A 14,075-nucleotide genomic window follows, 5' to 3' on the forward strand; every position below is an offset into this window, starting at 1 on the left:
ATTATTTCTTTGGTAGGGATTATCACACAGCGTAAAATCCAGAAGGAAAAGTAGAAGAGTTCATTTGAAATAAAAGAGCGAAAGAAGTGAATTATTCTCACACTTCAAGGTAAATGCTTGGCCAGATAAAGGTTCTATCTGTATTCACGGTCACTGGGAAGGAAAGGAAAATCCTATCCTAGTGCAAGGTCAGCTCTAGAGCCTGGAGCAGAGGTTCCTACTCGGAGTCAACAAGTCTCCTCAAAGGGCTCATTAATATAATTCAAGGAGTGCTTAAACCTGGTTCAAAAAAGAAAACGTATCTTTATTTTCAATGATTGTTGTTGTTGTTGTTGTTGTTAAGTGTCGTCGAGTTGCAGGTGATTCATAGCCACCCTATGAAGGAGAGTCCTCGACACTTAGGTGCCTTTCATCCTCTCTCCAGGTTCATAAGGTTTCTGGAGGCAAGCTATTATGGAAGTGGATACCACTCCTTCTTCCAAACTTGTTTTAATTGGGGAGCTCCACCCCACTCTCTGTCCGCATTGGATAGTCAACCATTATTAATGTATTTGAAACATCAGTGTCAAACTATTATCAATGATGTTAACTGAAATTTAGCACTTTTTTCTTCTTTTAATTTTATTTTTTTCTACTTGTCTATTTACAAAATTCGAATAAAAATTCAAACAAATTCTTTCGATTTTAAAATAAATGTAAGGAACAAGCCACATGAACTGGAAATTATTTTACTTTCTCATCAACAGAGATTAGATATTGCCCTATCACATTACAGCTGCTACAAATATTTCAAAATAGTATTTTAAACTATGCTAGTTACTAGACTTAACAATAGGTCACAAAGTTCTTTTGTGTAATATTGAATGCCAAGATTCACAACTCCAAGACAGCTGAAGTCTCAGAATTATTCAGCCATCAACCTCTTATTACTCATATCTAGAGTGTGTGCCCTTCTTGCAACTGTTTATTGATCAATATGTAGTAGGGAATAAGTAATCCTGATTATGTGTTACTGAACAGTCTCTCAAACAAACTGTATCAAAGCTGTTGCTCTACCCAAAAATGAGCTCATTGATCTTAAAATGAAAACCTTACTATATTGGCATTTAACTAAAAAGTCTTTGGAGAATTCTGGTATTCCTTAAGAGAAATCTAACCTTGCCCTGTAACTCTAGCTATGGAAGCTTTTATTCCAAATCCTTTAGTACATCTTTGTGAATTGGGATTTCTATACTTGTAATCAACTAAATAAAATAACAACATTGACAAAATGCCTAGTATGACATGAGTACTGATTTGACAAAGACCACCCCACAATTTAATGCCTTTATTCAAATCAAGGTGCATCAGCCAATCTTCTCACGGGTATGTCTGTAAAAAACGTAATTTTTTACCAGCTTACTTATATTTTAAATGTTTTCTTTTGCTATTAAACACATTTAAAAATCCCATAATGAATTTATGTTTTATAAAACAAAATCATTCTAATTATTTTTGTAGCACTGTTTATTTTTACCACCTGTCAGTTTGTCATACTGTGGTGGTAGGTGTTATTCTAATGCTGAAAGTCATGCAGCTGGTATTTAAAATAACAGAAAGGTCCATCAGGGTAGACTAGTTTCAGGAGTTCCAGATTTAGAAAGATTGGGAAGAAAGTCTCAGAAGTATAATGCAAAAAATTAGCCAATATAGGAAGATCCTTGACCAGGTGGGTTCCTGCTGCAATGTCAGGAAGTGTAACGATGATACAGCATAGAACAGGGTTCAGATCTTTGGTTCATGGGGTCTCTATAAGCTGTACTTGACTCAACAGCAACTAACAATGACAGTTTTATGAGTAACAATGGGATATACAGGATTGTTATATATTCTGATATATTATCAGGAGATATTAATTTCTGGAAGGGAGAATCCAATTTGGTGAAAGATTTATTAATGTTATTGTTAGGTGGAATCATTGCTGCAGTCACGGTGTCAATCCATCTGGTTGAGTGTCTTTCTCTCTTACATCAACCCTTCACTTTTCCAAGCATGATGTTCCTTTCCATGGAATAGCCTCTCCTAACAACATACTCAAAGTATGTGAGATGAAGTTTTATCACTTTCACCTCCAAGGGGCCCTTTGGCTACGCCTTCTCTGAGATATATCTGTTCTTTTGGCAGTCCATAGGATATTCAGTACTCTTCCCTAACACCACAGCTCAAAAGGATCAATTCTTTTGTCTTTCTTATTCATTGTCCTACATGTAAAAGCACATGGCTGAATCAGGGGCAATTTAGTCTTCAAACCAACATCACTCCTTCTCATTGTGATGAAGGAGAGAGTTAGTGAAAATTTGAGAGACCCTAGATTAGGTAAATTAGCTTGAGAGTTATAACAATGGATTTGCTCATGTCAGTGATTGTGAGGACAATGTATGACTGGGCAATGTGCATCATTCTGTTGTTAATTGTTGGTATTGTTAGGATGTGTTGAATAAGCTTCCTAGCTACCTTATGAACAACAGATAGGAACCCTGCCCTATCCTATGCCAGCCTCATCATCTCTGACATATGTGAGCCCTTTGTTCCAATCACTGTGTCAATCCATCTCATGAGGGTCTTCCTTTCTTCCACTGATCTTCCATCTCTTCAAGTATGATGGGTTTTCCCAAGGAATTTCCTCTCCTAACTACATGCTGTTGTACACACATCTCTATAAGTGGAGGATGGGTCAATTGAAACAATTTTTCTATGTATGTAATTTATTTCAACATTTAAAAATAATCTTTCAAATAGAGATCCATAGACTTCCAAAGGTCTTCATACCACACACACACACACACACACACACACACACAAATAAGAACTAGGCTAAGCAGTTCTACAGTGATGAGAAAACCTTGAGACAAAAAAAGATTAAGAGTTTTTGATGTTCCTCATAGAAATAATTGATTATTGTTACTTTTCATCTAACTGTATTAGTGAGATAGGAGCTTTGTGAAAAACAAATGAACCAAATCTTCTAAAGCCAAATGCTAAGTTTCAATGGCTTAAAACATTATAAATTTGCTTTTTAGTTATATAATGTCAGAGGCCTGGCTAACTTGCAAGGCAAGACTAGCACTACATTTGTAAAACTAGCAGAACTGATTCCATCTTGGCTAGAACCATCTCGAATGGAAACCTAAATGAGATAATGTGATTATCCCTGCAGGTGTGTTTTTCGGAAACTTATATAAGCCTCTTTAGAGATAATAAAATGAGGTTTTCGGGATCAATGAGGAGGCTCTCTGCGTCTTCATTTAATCCTCATCCCTTCTCTCGGTGGAACTGTTTCGATATATCGGGGCAGGACCTCGATAATGTAATAGTACTAGAGAAGGAACGGGCCAGAAGGGAAAACCTTCTTCATGCAATATTTGTCCTGATCTGTAGAACATTTTGTTGATAACTCAAAGGCCATGACTCTCTGGTGGTTCAAAATCACCAGCCAATCTAAAGGGAGAAAGGTGGGTGATCTCTTATGTAATTTACAGCTTTGGAAGCACACTGGAGGGTCTGACCTGATGTTTATTAGTTCTGTTGTTTGTTTTTTTTTTAGTGAGTTACCTAGGATGACAAAGCCGCTGCCATTTTCAACACACAATTTCTGAGTTTAGAAATGAGTTTCGACTCTTCTCTGATGGCATGTGTTGCATGGCTGGCTGAATGGAAATGCTTCCCGGGTGTCAGCTCAAATTCATTAATAGTTGTGAGGCATCAATACGGGCAATCTCCTTCATGCAATTTACAGCCTCCAAAAACTACTGGAGGCTTAGTTATGAGTTGGTTCACACCTGGCAGCAATGACCTTAATTGACCTTGACCAACCAATGGAAAGAAGAGAAGAGCAAAGAGAAAAATATATGGGAAGCCTTTAAGTGTATATTATAATCACCCATGTGGTATGTCTTACACATATGAACACATGCGACTGCAAGGGAGTTGGAAAATATAGCGTTGTTGGATATCTTGGAAAAAAAGCAAGTAGATTTGGTAAACTTCCAGCCAGTTTATGTCACATCGTCCTGCTAGAAGAAATAGAGATCATCAACATATTATTTACTGTGCTTAATGAATAGAGCAACTGACATTTACTCATCTTACAAATCGTAGATAAAGAGGATTTAGAGAGATAATTTGAATGAAAATTACTTAGAGAGTTTGTTAGAAAGACAGACCTCAGATTTAGCTCCCAGGATGCCTCTTATGTATAGTTGTATAGAATGATAAGAAAGTTTAGATAATATATTTATTAGAGAACTATTAGCAATAATGGAAGAAAGGGGGAAAGGAGTCAAAGAAACTATCAAAGAAGACAAAGACGTAGGACAGGTTTTCCTTTCCTGTGTGGAGGTCTAGGAATAAAGGAAGGAGTCTCCAAAATGATGGTTGTGGTTAAAGAAATAGGGTGCTCCAGAGAGTGCAAATTAGGCTGTAGAAACAATCAATTATTCATTTTGTGATTTTTAGAAGCCTTGTAACTCAGACAAAGATTTGTATATTTTGTTTCTTTTTAAAATGGGCTGATTTGGTCAAACCTGGAAGACAATAACCAGCTACTATTGTTGTTATTATGTGCTATCTAGTTGATCGGTGACTTATAGCAACCCTATGTACTACAGCTCCTCTGAACCCTGCCATATCCTGAGTCAAATCCACTGTCTCTGACATTATTCCAGCCACCATGTCAAACCATCTCATCTAGGGTTCTTCTCTCTTGCACTGTCCCTACATCCTTCCAAGCATGTTATCCCTTTCTAAGGACAGGTCCCTTCTGGCAACATGCCCAGACTATGTGTGACAGAGCTTCAAGAACCTTGCATCCAGGGAGTAACTTGGTTTTATTCTAGGACATACTTGTTTGTTCTCTTTACAGTTTATAGTATGTTCAATTCTCTTCTCCAATATCTTAACTCAAAGACATGGATTCTACTTCTATCATCCTTAGTCATTGTTCAGTTCTCTGATGCATAGCAAGTAATTGTGAAGACCATGGCTTGGATCAGGTGTACCATGCTCTTCAGACTGATATCAATGGCACTTTGGAGAGATCTGACAGCAGATTTCCCTAATAAAATTTGTCTTTGGATTTCCTGACTGTTGGTGCCAAGAGCGTTGATTGTGGATCTAAGCAAACTAAATTGTTAACCCATTTTTCTCCATGTATCATGATGCTGCCAATTGGTCCAGTGGTGAGAATCTTTGTTTTCTTCATGTTGTGCTTCAATCCATATTGGAGATTGCAGTACTTGACCTTCTGCAGCAAATACTTTAGGTTCTCTTCAGTTTTGGCAAGCAAGTTTGTGTCATCTATATATAACTCAGGTTGTTGATGATTCTTCCTCCAATCTGATGCCACATTCCTCCTCATAAGCCCAGCCTCCTGAATTATCTGTTCCACATACATGTTTAAAAGGTTAGGAGACAGAACCCATCCCTGACATACATACTACTTCTCTGATTTTGAACTATACAGTATTTCCTTGCTCTGTTCTGAGAACTGTTTCCTAGTCCAAGTATAGGTTTTGAATAAGCACTATGAGGTGTTCTGAGATTCCTATTCCTCTTAGGCCAAAACACAATTTGTTTTAGTCCATACAATCAAATGCCTTTGCACAGTCAATGAAACAGAGACAGACATTCCTCTGGTAGTTTCCGCTTCCAGCCAACATATATAGGACACTGGCTATGATGTCCCTAGTGCAACACTTTTTAACCCAGTTGCACTACTGGCAGTTCTCTTCTGATGCACTGTTTCAGCCAGTTTTGAATAATCTTAAACAGGATTTTGCTTGCTTATGATATTAGTGATATTGTTAGTGGCCTGTATATTTTTTTGAGCTTGGAAGATTGTGTTTGGAAACAATTAATAAAAATATTCTTTGTCAAAGGAATATTGGGCTGGAATCTGGACATACCATACTTTAATAGCATTTCTGAGATCATCAAATATGAAGCAATTAACACTCAGGAAAGAAGATTAAATCTAAATTTTATAATTTAGGTTCAGCATCTTCCATTTGGTATTTAACTATGAGAATGAGTGAAATGTCCAGAGAGAATATGTAGTTAGAGAAGAAGGAAGCTATTGTCTGCATGATTCAAAAATATTTTTCAAATATTGGAAAGGTCAAAGCTAATAAAAAGGCAACATGTCACAGAATGGCATGATTATTGAGCTGCACTGAAACTTTTAAAATCTCTATTTTGGATGTCTCTATTATACTCCTCATCCTTATTTTTCTACCATTATTATTTTAATGACTCTACTAAAGATGCCATAGGGAATCATGGCTTTTGTATTTATTGATCCCTTCCCACTGATGAGTAATTACTTTCCTTTTGCCTTCATTTCTTGTTGAAAATAGTTACATTGCAGACAGTCCCTATAGTGTTATAATTCCTTGTTTGGGTTTCTTATCTTCAGATAAGAGACAGTGTACCACACAGAGCTAGGCCTGTCTTCCATTCCCCTATGAACATCTTTTTTGACCCATTATGAAGTAAATTCTTTAGTGAGTAGGAGAGTCTTATACAATTATGATCAAATATATGACTTATTTTTAAACTAACAAACAATTCTGTCTCCCTCAGGAGATGCAGTCTAATATTTTCAAAGCAAAGTAGAGCCAGCCATGGACTAGCTCCCTGGGATATACTGAAAATAGCCTCCAAATCTGGAATAAAGAATGCAGGCGGGTTGGAAGAAGACAAGGCCCAGCAAAATGACCACGTTGGATGTTATTTTTTTAAGCAAGTCCATATTGGCACTACTCAGCTCAGCATCGGCAGAATACATTTATCACTTCACACAGCCAGCCTCTGTCATGTGGAATCAGTTGACATCTGAAGGCTGCTTCATGTCTCCTTCCTTCATCTGCCCTCACTCAAGCATTTGGACACATCAGTTACTGAACCAAGCAGCAAGACAGAAAGTGATGACAATGAGGTCATCTTCTATCATGCATTGCACATGGTAAAGCTTAAATTAATTAACAAATTCATTTCCTGTCTGTGTGACTCTCAAGTCTGGTCACAGGAGTTGTTCCAAATGTTATTAAGGGGAAGGAATTAAACAGAACTATGAAAATAGTCAAGATAACAAATCTTTGGAAAAGTGGCTGAATGCTGCCTTCATCTGTTTCTTATCTCGGGACAGAGACCATGGAGATTGCTTTAACCATCTCTTGGTTTTCTCCTCGTCACCAACCGAAATGCTGGTCCAGCTTTGAAGTTGCCAGCATCAACACAGGAGCAAAGCTTCTGTGAAGATTGTGGATAAGAAAACTCAACCGCGAAGCTCTACTCTGCAATGCATATTGTCACGTATGAATCAGAAACACTCAGACAATAAAGAGCTAGGTTTGGATTTTGAATGTGAATCCATGGAAAAAAGAAGGGTTTGGGGTCAGAGAAATGTGTCTGTCAACTGATGATGAAGGAGAGAGGCAGGAAGACAATAAAACAATTTGTTTTCTCATTCAATTAGAAATCAACCACAAGGGTTTATTTGACAGGCAGCATTAGTTCTTGTACCATATTTGAAAGGTCTGCCAGGGTAGTCATACTTGGTGCTGAAATTGTCTGAGGATTTGAAGTTTAACAAGAAAACAAAATAGTTTAAGGGCCTGTGTTCATTATTAGCAAATATTCAAGCTTTAACCTTAAGTCAAATTCGTCCCTTTCTCCGAGCCTGAATACAACCTCACCTGGACCCTAATGGTGGTTCTTTCACTGATATTTAGAAAAATCACACTATTTCAAAACTCCTCCACTTCTTCTCAAATGCTTTTGTAAACTATGTCCAGGAAATTATCCATGAGTAATTTATATAAATTCTATGTTAAGATTGAGTTCATCTTAGGGATAAGTTTTTCTATCATTCACTTTCAATAGCAGAAGCTTTTCACTTTCTACAACTTCTCTTCCTTCTATTTCGTTCTTAGAAGAAGCAAGCCTTCAGACCATGGCAAGACACTCAACTTGCCTTTAGTCTTGCCTTATGTCCATCTTCTCCATGGTGTTACTCATCAAGTATTTCTTCCCTCCTTCTTTTCTCTCTTCCCTCATGTGTTCCTTCACTCTCCTTTTTCTTCCTCTACCTATTTTGTACCTTCTTTTATATATATCATTTGAAAATTATTGGCAACTATGTATATATGTTGCTGTTGTTATGTGCCATCTAGTAGCTTGCTACACATAGCGACACTATGTACAAGAGCCCTAAACGCTGTTCTATCCTTTGCCAACCTCACTGTGTCCGAAACACCCATTCCCACCACCCCAATCACAGAATTGATCCGTCTCATCCTGATCTCACCATCTAAACTCAGTTATGGGACACTAGCCAGGGATCCAAACAGCTGCCATCCCCAGAGAAATAGTTTTTGGGACTAGGGGAGAAGACTGAGTCGGAGTGTCCCTGAGCCCATCATCTTATCTCAGATGTGGGACACTAGCCACAGACCCACGCAGCTGCCATCCCCAGAGAAATAGTTTGGGACCCTTGGGACTTCAACCCTAGGTCCAAGAACCAAAAATTGTGCACCAGTCCTAAAGGACACATCCCTCTCTCCTGGGAAGCTATATTCTTGCATCAACACCTGGCTGCAAATAGAAGACAAGAGCTATTAACCCACAAGAAGTCAGTCCTGGAGTTGGCAGCAGCATGATGTGTTCAGAATCACAGAAATCCTGATGGCTTGAGAATTAAGTCATCACATCAAGGGCTGGTCAAGGGGAGAGGGGTGTTGAATGGTGTAGGCAAAAGTAGGAAGGGATGGTGGTGTAGTAGGGAAAGAGTGGATAAAAAAAAACCAAACAAACCTCAAAACATGTATATATTTAGTACAGTAAATATACTGTGATTTAGAAAAAGAAGTTAAAAAATTTATGAAAAAATTAAAACACTATTTGAATTTTATTTATTACATTTATAGGTTTTTAATTGTGACTTGAATGAATGTGATTTTATTTGCTTCTGCATAAATTATTAAACAATATGGTTAATATCACATGCAAGCAAGATTCTGTGGAAAATGATAAAAAAAAAGGAACAGGACATCAACAGAGAATTGCCAGGTGTGCAGGCTGGGCCTAGAAGAGGTTGTGGAACTAAGAACATTATAGCTAATGTTAGAATGATCTTGGCTGAAAGCAGAGAGTACCAGAGGAATGTCTATCTGTATTTCGTTGACTATGCAAAAGCATATGACTGTGTGGATCACAACGAACTGTGGCTGATGCTGAGAAGATTGGGAATCCCAGAACACTTGATTGTGCTTATGTGAAACCTATACTTGGACCAGGAGGCAGTCATCAGAACAGAGCAAGGAGACACTGCAAAGTTCAAAATCAGGAAGAGTGTAAGCCAGCGATGTGACCTATCCCCATACCTTTTCAATCTATATGCAGAACAGATCATCCAGGAGTCTGGGCTCTATTAGGAGGAGTGTGGCATTAGGATTGGAGGAAGACTCATCAACAACCAACGTTTTGTAGATGACACAACTTTCGTTGCTGAATTTGAGGAGGATCTAAATTGCTTGCTGCAGAAGGTTAAGGACTGTAGCCTTCAATATGGATTGAAGCTCAACATCAAGAAAACAAATATTCTTGCCACTGGGCTGATTGGGAGCATTATGATAAATAGTGAAGAGACTGAAATTGTTAACAACTTTAATTTGCTTGGCTCCACCATCAACACTCTTGGTACCAGCAGCCAGGAAATCAAGAGACAACTTGTATTGGGAAAGTCTGCTATCAGGGACCTCTGCAGAGTACTGTAGAACAATCACGTCAGTCTAGAGACTAAGGTGCGCTTGATCCAGGCCATAGTCTTTGCAACTACTTGCTATGTGTCAGAGAGCTGGGCAATGACTAGGGATGATAGAGAATTGATGCCTTTGAGCTGTGGTGCTGGAGCAGAGTGTTGAATATACAATGACCTGCCAGGAGAACAAACAGGTTCATCCTTTAGAGGGTGAAACCAGGCTGCTCCTTGGAGGCAAAGATTCCAAGGCTTCATCTGACATACTTTGGACATGCTGCAATGAGGGATCAGTCCTTGGAGAGGGACATCATGCTTGGAAGGATGGAGGGACAAAGAGAGGAAGATCTATGAAATGGATGGATTCAGTGACTTGTGTACTAAAAGTAGGTGTGTTATAGATAGTAAAGTTGGCACAGGATAGAGCAGGTTTCAGGGCTATTATGCAAAAGGCCACTATGAGTTGCAAGCTACTCTGTATACACACAACAACATAACATAACATAACATAACATAACATAACATAACATAACATAACATAACATAACATAACAACATTCAACCATTCATACACATTCCATTTTATAACTTTGATTATGATATCTACAAAATAATGGCCATTCTTCCCTTTGATTATAATTTCTGTTGATCTTTCTATTCTACACTTTCCTGCCTTCTGTGCCTTTCTTTTGGGAAAACTGATTGCTCAAAGAAAGAATATCTCCCTGGTGTTAGTGCTTACCTTGTTAACTCATTGCGTTCAATTCAGAACTCACTCATAGGTGATCAACAGTGTGATTTCAGGAAATTGTATATTGTACATTGCCCATCCTTCTCCCTTGGCCCTGTGATGGGTTCAAACCACCATCTTTCTAATGTCTTTTTCTCTCAAAAACTCTCCTGGTGGTCTAGTGACTAAGAGGTTGCACAGCAGACCCTATAGTAGAAGGTTTGAATCTTTCCAGGGTACAATCCCAGAGCTGAAGGGACAGCACAGGAGACAAAGACCCTGGATGAGATGGATTGACACAGTAATTGCGTTAATAGGAGTAGATGTGTTGGAGTCAGTGAGATTGGGTGAGGACAGGGCACAGGGTCACCATGAGTCACAGGCAAATCAATGGCACATACTAACAATAAAAACATGTCGTGGTTAAACATTTGTCACCAAATTGAGCATCAGAAAAACTATACTGTAACACTTCATTCCCATTGTAACAGAGAGGGTGATCATTCCACAAGTTTTCATAAAAACTGAACAGCTTTTTAATTTTTTATGATCTTGCATGTGAAAAGTGTTTACACAATTTCACAAAGATTGACATTGTACAATTGACAATTGTTATTCTTCTTTTATAAGTGATGCAATCATTTCAATGTTATAAAATATCTCCCATAATTTTATGGACTGAAGTTTACAGTTCAGTTATTGGTCTATCTGGAGGTTATTTCATGGTACTGAGTGCGTGTGACTCTCCTTTTCATCCTCTATCGTTTCATTCCCACACTGTCATCCTCCACCTTGTGGGTCAGCCTGGCTCGAAATCTGAGGCTCAGCTCAAAGTTTTCCCTTCTTTTGCTTCCACACAGCCCAGAAGTGCTTTAATTTAATAACCAAAATGCTGAGAATTTTTCAGACATTATCTTTTCATCTTTATTATCTTATCAGGTCCTCACCACAATCCTAAAGGAACAAAGTTAACCCTACCTTCCCCATCAGGATTTGAATAACCCATGCATGCATACATGAGTGAGAAAAGAGAAGAAGTAGTTGTGATTTGCTCCAGGTAGTTCAGAGAGTAAGGAAAAGTGAGTAGAGTTTATGCTAGGGTTTCTCATTAGAAAATTTATACTTTCTTTTTAGTGACACATAAATTCCAAAACACTGTTAGTTCTATTGACTATCTTTCATAGACATGTTTTTCTTGTCCATCTAACTACTCTAGTTCAAGTTTTCATTATCTAACATTTTCCACTCTCTGTGTATGCGTGTGGTTGTTTCAGGCTTCCTCACTTTCAATGCGTCTTACATCTGGTCTCAGATTTCCAGTTAATATCAATGCAATTCTGACTCAGAAGTGCATGTGTTTCAGGATAAAACTGCTCCATAAAGTTTTTAGTGGTTGATTTTTGTTTGGAAGTTTATCCTCAGGCATTTCTTCTGAGACCCCCCTTTGTGAGAATGTTAATAGTTCTGTTCACAAGTTCAGAACCCTTCACTAAACATGGCTTTGTCTGACACAAAAATTCTGGATGTCTTTCTCCTTCATACCATTGTTCCTCCATATGTGCCATGGGTTTCCATGTAACCAAAATTTGTATTACTTAAATATGTTTCACAGACTGTTCAAATCCAAGCCTCATTTTGAGCCACTGCTTTCTTTTACAATAACAACTGAGTTGCCTTTACTTTGGGTCCTTTTGGGTCCTTCCTCAGACCCTGGCCCATATCTTTCACAAAACCTTTCCTGAAATCTTCCAGTGGATAATCTCTCTCTGTATCTCAAAACTTTACACAATGATTTATCTACATCTTTCTCATTATTCAGGACTCTCTTATTTTATGACCTATACCTATATCTCTCTTTCTTCTTCCTAAGATTTTTAAAAATTATACTAGTTTGTTTACAAAATTTGAATACATTGTTTTCCTCAACAAATTTTTCCAATTTCCCTAAACCCCTCACCCATCAAATATATCTCACTTTTTAAATAGATTATTAACATCTTTAATTTATATATGGTCTCTTTATAGTTTTATCTCCAATGTTTAGAATTGTGTTTAGCACATATAAATATTTATAAAATAGTGACTAAGGGAACTCTAGTGGATTGTCTGTAGAGACTTGCAATACTAACCTAAAAGCCATGTCTCTCTATTAGTTTGAAGATACCAGAGCTCTGAGTTAGAAAGACAGACAATTTCCTCCTGTGCCATTTGCTGCCTCAGAAATTCTCTGAAGGGTCAGCTATGGGTCACTTCAGATTTAACAGCAAGGAGGGGGAGAGAAAGAGAGAGAGAGAGAGAGAGAGAGAATGAAGGAACATTTAATTGAAGGGATGTTGAACAAAGGAATAAAATACATGGATATCTTATGATTACTTTGAAAAATTTTATTTTTCAAAAGATTTTAACCTTTTCACCTTTGCTTACCCACACCTATGCTCCACTAAAACACAGTCATAAAATCACTAAAGTCTGAAATCCCAAAAGTAGAATGTTGAAGTTTTCATTTACTTCTTTGATCTCTCTACAATAAAGATTGAAGGAATCTGGGAGACATTAGAATCTCACATGTCTTAAAGAAATGTTTCTCAGAGAAATGTCCTATTCTCTTCAACAGCTCTGACAATTTGTATATAGGAACATTTTCTCTCATCAGAACATGAGCTGCAGTGGAATAGAACTGCACATCACCTAAGGTTGCAGAAGGAGTCATTGAAGGGAGAAACAGACCAATTTAAGAAGTAGGCCACTAACCTGAAGAACCATTTACTTTTCAAACCTTTGGACCAGTTTTACAGTCCTCAGATGTCCACAAATGAATCTTTACTCTTTATTTCTACCTTTCTACATTTGAGAGCTTCAAGCTGGTCAACTAAACTGCTATTGAAAATAGCAGAATATGTTACACATCTCAGCCACCTCTTTACCTGAGGAAACCTTTGCACCCAGTGGGGACATAATCTCTTAGAGAGGAGAAGAGGAACAGACATGTGTCAAGTGGGAAGGAGGGTATCTTCAAAGACAACTGGCACACAACACCTCCTTGCCCTAGAGGTGAGACATTACTTTAGAGAAGGCTGTGTGCCAGTTTGCTAGAACTGAATAAATCATATTTCTAATGTTTAATAACAGATGTTCTGGCTACAACTGATGAAATCATTTAATCCTGCTTTACACTGTGGTAATAAAAAAAGTCATCTGGCTCCACTTGGCCCAGGTTGCATAACTTCCTCAAAGAGTCAAAATGATTTGATGCAGTTCTTGGATCAAAAGGGCTGATGCTCTCTATGTATCACAGGCTATGGATGAGGACTGCAGAGAAAAAGGGAGAGATGCTGGCATAACATGGCTTGGTGACCTAAGGTGTGCCTTTAACCTCTGAACTTGCCCCCACCCTGGTCCTTGGAGAATCGGAAATGCTCTCCAGGAGACTCTTTCCATCCTTCCCAGCTTTCCCATCTGGTTGGGTGAACTTCCGAGAAAAGTTAAAATAGGTTGGCCACTCAAACTGGAGATGACTGGCGTAATACCAGAGCTTTATCTCTACAGCCTCAA

This window comes from Elephantulus edwardii, unplaced genomic scaffold (genome assembly GCF_000299155.1).
Source record: "Elephantulus edwardii isolate Elephantulus edwardi_28Jun2011 unplaced genomic scaffold, EleEdw1.0 scaffold00009, whole genome shotgun sequence".
NCBI lineage: Eukaryota > Metazoa > Chordata > Mammalia > Macroscelidea > Macroscelididae > Elephantulus > Elephantulus edwardii.